Raw genomic sequence first — 6,363 nt, forward strand, 5'->3', positions numbered from 1 at the left:
TTATTCCTTTTTTAAAGTATTTTTGCAAAAGGAATTGGTCCACACTTCACTAATGCATAGAATGATACCATTATACTTTCGAAATAAAAATCAGATTGAAACTTTAGAAATTTAAGATACACCAGTCATCAGGCCCAGAGGAACGATTGTAATGTTGGAGGCATGAGCTTCAAATCTTGATTCTGATTGGCAGGTCATAATACATGAGTTTTAAAAACATGTTGTCTGTGTCACCTTCATTGCATTCTGATGTGGTTTTAAAAAACAAGTACCAAGTGGTACAACCTCAACGTCCAGGACTGAGATGCGGTCTTCTTGTTCCTGATCCATTGTGAACCGGAGATGCCCCGTTTGCCTATATATACCGTTGGTGTTTTCACGAAGTGGCGAATCCATCGAAAATCAGATTTTTTTTGCAATTTCGGTCTTTGCGCTATTTTGACTTAACTTCGTGTCCTAAACATTTCTGCAAAGTTTTAAGACCGGACAGTGTTTAATTAATTAGTTACGCTAATTACATAAGTGGCGAATCCGTTGCCCTCTGGAATTTGCGTTTTCACGAAGCGGCGAATCCCTGATTCGCCACTTTGTGAAAACGCGACGCGCACACATTGCGTTTCCACGAAGTGGCGAATAACCTTTATCTCAGGGCTGCGTTGTTGTTGTCACGTCGTCACGTATACAAAACTATTTCGTTCTCACGGCTCATCATCATGCGACGGGCTGTCCTGGTAAGTCGGTAAGTTTTGACCGTTTAGACGAGCTATATTGTTTGAGATAAATTATATTTATGGTTTTATTGGACTTTTTAAACACATTGTGATACGTGGTTATTATCATTCTGTGCAAAATTTGGTCATTTCACCGTTCTTTCCCAGACCAGATGAACGAAAAATACGCATGTCGGAAATACACAAATTCCGCATATGAATAGTGATTAATTGCATGCTGACATGATAGAATGGGTCATGTTTACACAACATTCCGTTGTCCATGGTTAAGCCTACTTTACTTATGTGGGGAAAATAGTCCACCCCTTGATCATCTTGCGCCAGAAATACCGTAGTTATGGTTATAAAGTGCTTTTGAAGAAGTAAAAATGCTAGTGTAAAGTACTGATGCTGACAGGCCTAGCCTGGGCCAGGGCAAGATTAGAACTCAGCTTAGTTAGGGGGAAACAAGTACAACGTGGCCTAGGCCCTTCATAAACATGCTCAAGACATAAATGGATTTGGTAGTAAAGTTAACCTTTTTAATTGTTTAAACTATTAGTGTAACTTACAGAATCGTCGAGTGAAAAAAAAAAACATTTCTTGAAATAATCAGGCAGAAACGAGTTGAACAATTATGTCAACCATTATTTCGGATTTTTAGCTTAGAGCTGAAATAGGATGCAACAACCTGCAAAAGGAAATGTCCACAATTAATGCATTAGCCCTATTGGATAACGGCATGATAAGTTCATGTCAATATAAAAATATTTCCACATCTTTTTATCCAACACTATATAGATATGTAAGCTTGACATCTGCAGTTTCAGAAGTGTCAACATCAGACTGTTTGGCGTGCCTTGATGTGAAACGTAAGTCCTTGAGAAAAAAAACAGGTTGTGTCATTTCAGCACCCTGGTTGAAATCCAGACTAATTAAATAGCAAATAAAAATATACAAAAATGAAGTTTCACAATATTAAAAATTGTACTTCACAGATCCATAGAACATGATGTTATTAGATATAATGTCCCCATCACTGCTTCTAAATTTTAATTATTGAGTGAATGAATACTATATGATAGTTGTTTAAGTAACTGTGGAACTTTTTTATTGTCAGTGTGTTTTGTTTGTTTCATTTACAGAGCTGTTCTGGTTCAGCATGAGTGAAAAATGCTGCATCTCTTCAGGAACAGAACTGTAAAACTGGGTACAGGTGTTTCTGAGGTAGGCACATTTTTAGAAACCAGGGAAAAGTGTTGATTCAGATTGCGACTGATAAAAGTACACTGTCCAGAAAAAAACAACAGGTTTATTATATTTGAATGTCCCTTCATCCTTTGTTATAAATGTAATTTAACATGCTGCACTATTGCCAAAGTTGTTATTTTTCACCAACATAAAATCATGCACTTAACAAGGGTTTGCCTTGTTCATTGTGCCTTAGACATTTGGATTTTTGCTAAGTTTGTCTTCACAATAACACAAAATCCTTTAGTTTTGAAATTCAGAAGGAACTTACATGTATATTGAAAATGATAAGCGGTGACTAAAGCTCTTCGGCACATGTTAGCAACCATAGTTTGTAGCAAGTGTTTTGTGAATAATAACAAACAATTGAATTACAATTCTGTTTCCCATTCTCATTCTCTCTCTGTCTTTGCAGGCGATGCTGTGCACGATGGACACGATTCCAACAGAACCTTCTTCGTGTCCTTATTTAGGCTCATTGCTTGCACAAAAAACCCTTAACAGTTGGAATGCATGAGTCCCTTATTAGTTTAGTCGGAAAAGGGGGGTATCGTGCACCCTCGGAAATCAATTTCTAATCAACGTGTCTAGGTCAGAAAAAAAGCGTATAAAACGATTTGCTATGTTAAAAAATTCAAAAAATGTCCCACGTATTGTTTTTATGCAAATTAGTGCCGCCATTACCGAAAATCTATTTTTAATTATATCTCAGCCAATATTGCAGATAACTGAACGAACTAGGTGTCTAAACCCATGTTTTCAAGGTCAGAGATCACAATAAAACTATTTTGGAAGTCACCACATGTGTCTGTAGCATAGGAATATGCAAATTAGTGCCGCTAATACCGGAACATCATGTTTTTGGTTACTTGGCCAATATAGCACATTACTACACCAGTAAGGTGTCTAAACCCATGTTTTGATGGTCAAGTATCATTAGAAGACCATTCACGAAGTAACTGTGTGTCTTTGGCATGAAAATATGTAAAATATTAAGTGTCGGTTATTTAGATATTTGATTTTTAGCCAATATCTCGGCCAATATTGCACATAACTACACAAGTAAGGTGTCTAAACCCATGTTTTGAGGGTCAGGTATCATTAGAAGACCATTTACGAAGTAACTATGTGTGTCTTTGGCATGAAAATATGTAAATTCTAATTTGCCGGTTTATCAAACAATTGATTTTTAGCCAATATTTAATTCAATTTCAGCCAATAGTACAGTTTATTTTGAATATGATGGCTTAAAATAAACTTTGATCATTATTGCTTATCAAAAACCCTTATGTCAACATTAGCTGCAATATTGGCCGAGATATTGGCTAAAAATCAAATTTCCGATAAATCGACACTTTTGAATTTACATATTTACCTGCCAAGGACACGCATAGTTACTTCGTCAATGATCCTCTTATGATACTGGACCCTCAAAACATGGGTTTAGACACCTTACTGGTGTAGTTATGTGCTATATTGGCCGAGATATGCCAAAAACAAGACTTTCCGGTATTTGCGGCACTAATTTGCATATTCCTATGCCACAGACACATGTGGTGACTTCCAGAATAGTTTTATTGTGATCTCTGACCTTGAAAACATGGGTTTAGACACCTAGTTCGTTCAGTTATCAGCAATATTGGCTGAGATATAATTAAAAATAGATTTTTCGGCAATGGCGGCACTAATTTGCATAAAAACAATACGTGGGACATTTTTTGAATTTTTTAACATAGCAAATCGTTTTCTACGCATTTTTTCTGACCTAGACACGTTGATTAGAAATTGATTTCTGAGGGTGCACGATACCCCCCTTTTCCGACTGAACTATATGTGTGAAATTAATCTCTTCTGTGATTTCTTAATGATGCCCATTGCAAATTTATTTAAAAGCAACTATCTTCAGACTGCTGTCTCCTCTTAGTACAGTTCACCAGCTCAAAGATTGCTCAATAACTTTTCAGGGTAAAATTTTCTTTAAATCCTTCCAATAAAACTGAAGATTTTGAAGCGTGCAATTATTGACACATAATTTATTTGTGGATGTCTAACTAACAAGCTGATAACTAAATACCAGAAACCAATCGTGACTGAAAATTGTATGGAAGTAACATGGCAATACAGATAATTTGTATTTAGTGAGTGACCTATGAACGAAGAGTTTTCTTCAAGTAACGATGGAGTTCAGCCTCTTAAAGTCTCTAAAGCATTAAAAGTCTCAGATGTAATCGATTCATTGTGATTAATTTTGTAGCGTTAATAGTGCAGATAGTGTGAGGGCGGCCCATCTCATGAATAACAATTATCAGAACGTAAAAAAAAAATCTACATAACCCCAAGCAGTAACTGCTTTTACTTAAATCTCTCTAAAATGTTCCTTAATTGTAAACTTGAATTATACCCGAATTTATCAATAAAGAAGTTCTGCTAAATTATAGAGTCGCTTGTCTGTATGATTTTTTTTATTTGGGGTTAAATACATGCAGTTACATCCACTGATTTGTGAAAAGTTACAAAACTTGGATCCATCCACCCCTTTACAATCACTATATAAACTTTCCTTAAAATGACAATGATATAAGAAATAAGCTATTATTCAGGATCACATTGCAGGTAAATTCAATACCAGTATCTTAACTGTAATCTCGCCATTTAAACTTGTACATGTAATACTACAATCCTCAAACGTGTTTAATTTGTACAAAATAAGTACAAATGTACATGTAATAGTAAGTTCCACCATAAGTCGATCGAAACCGAGGCGGCCACGCCGATTGAACGTTTTCACTGTGCGCGTATGAGCGTAGAATCGCGCGAAGAGCTTTTGGCCTCGTTTTCAAGTTTGGCGAATCCACTGACCTCTGCGTTTTGCGTTTTCACGAAGTGGCGAATCCGCGCGCTGTGTGTGGCGAATCGGTTGAGGTCTGCATTTTGCGTTTTCACGAAGCGGCGAATCCGTTTCGTAATTTACAGCTCTTAAACTACAAATCCAATTGCAGAAATATGTATCTGGTCATGTCATTTAACTAAAGAGCTATCGTACCAGTAAAAAGTCTTTTGAAATTTGGATTAAAAGTGGGAAGAAATGACCGTTTCAAAAAGTGACCAACTTCAAAACCGATTTTCTCAAAACGCAGTGTTCGCGCTGTGTGGGCGGATTCGCCACTTCGTGAAAACGCTGACGATACATAAACTGTAAATCGTGCAAGATTGACAACGGCTCATGAAACATGATGCAGTTTGAAAAGTCCACACAACGTCGCTGCTATACCTGGTCATGTGAACCTCTTTTTTTCGGAAGTCTGCACAGTGAATGTAATGCTGGGGTACAGTGCCCGAACAAAATGCGGGTAATTCAATTTCATGCTTCCATGAATACCAGCACCGTGCGCAATTTTCAATCGCGTAGGACCTACTCTTTACATTTTCACCTTTTCAAACTGCATCCTTTTTCATTAACCATTTTCAATGTTGGATGATTTACAATCTTTGGTAGCAAACGGAGTATCAAAATGTAGCAACAACATTCCCTAAAAGGTTACATTATGCTACAATACGACGATCAGATTCAAAATTATGACCCTTCCAATGAGTTTGGACTATCTATTTGTGCTTTGTTTATATCAAAATAAAATAATATCTAGCCTAATATACACCATACATAAAAGCCGAAAATTGGTCTACAACAAAATATCAGACGAACCATCAACCAAATAACAATACAAACAAAAACTACGACATGACCAAATACATTGTAAAACAGGCCAAACATGATTTGCAGAACCGAACCAAACGAATGAACGAAAAAGTCACAAACCAAAAAACTGCACAAATCGTATCAAAAAACATTAAAATATCCAAAGGGGTCAAAAATTCAAAATGATTGTAAGGCCAAAAAAAAATAAGTCGGTCTCTGGTCAGTGCGCGCGTCGATTTTAATCATGCGCGTCGATCTTCTTTTTTTCAAAAAAAAAGGCAAAATAGTACCCCACCTTGTCTGTACAATCCAAGCTTGAAGAAAAAAAAAGCAAAAAAAAAAAAAAAAAAAAAGCCGCGTGGCCGCGTCAATCCCGGAACTTTGGTCTGACCAGAGACCGAATATTTTTGGGGGGGGGGGGGGGGGGGCCTAAGAATAAATCAAAACACACGAAAATTCCAGAATCAACCGAAAGTGTTACAACAGTGTCACAACCCTTTCTTAGGGTAGGCTACCTTGAAAATCCGAAGCGACGCAAATAACGCAAGCAAGGCGGCTAAAATAATGTGCCACGGTGAACGAGTGACTGTCGCATAGTTATAGCAGATTGACAATCTTACCAATTGATGCATAGTTCAAAACCCCTAACACCAATCTGCATTCAAGGCAGGTCATGTCTCGTTCATTACTTTTTAAAGAAGGATC

At 36.9% G+C, this 6,363-nt stretch overlaps 1 long non-coding RNA gene across 1 annotated transcript; it reads left to right on the plus strand.

Annotated features, from left to right (window-relative positions):
* Nucleotides 1-435: 435 nt before the first annotated feature.
* On the plus strand, nt 436-2,479 carry LOC119734683. Its single transcript, XR_005272093.1, has 4 exons — nt 436-739; nt 1,512-1,582; nt 1,856-1,937; nt 2,377-2,479. It is a non-coding gene; the product is annotated as an uncharacterized LOC119734683 (long non-coding RNA).
* Nucleotides 2,480-6,363: the final 3,884 nt, after the last annotated feature.

The sequence above is a fragment of the Patiria miniata genome, unplaced genomic scaffold, assembly GCF_015706575.1.
Source record: "Patiria miniata isolate m_02_andy unplaced genomic scaffold, ASM1570657v1 HiC_scaffold_28, whole genome shotgun sequence".
Classification (NCBI taxonomy): Eukaryota; Metazoa; Echinodermata; class Asteroidea; order Valvatida; family Asterinidae; genus Patiria; species Patiria miniata.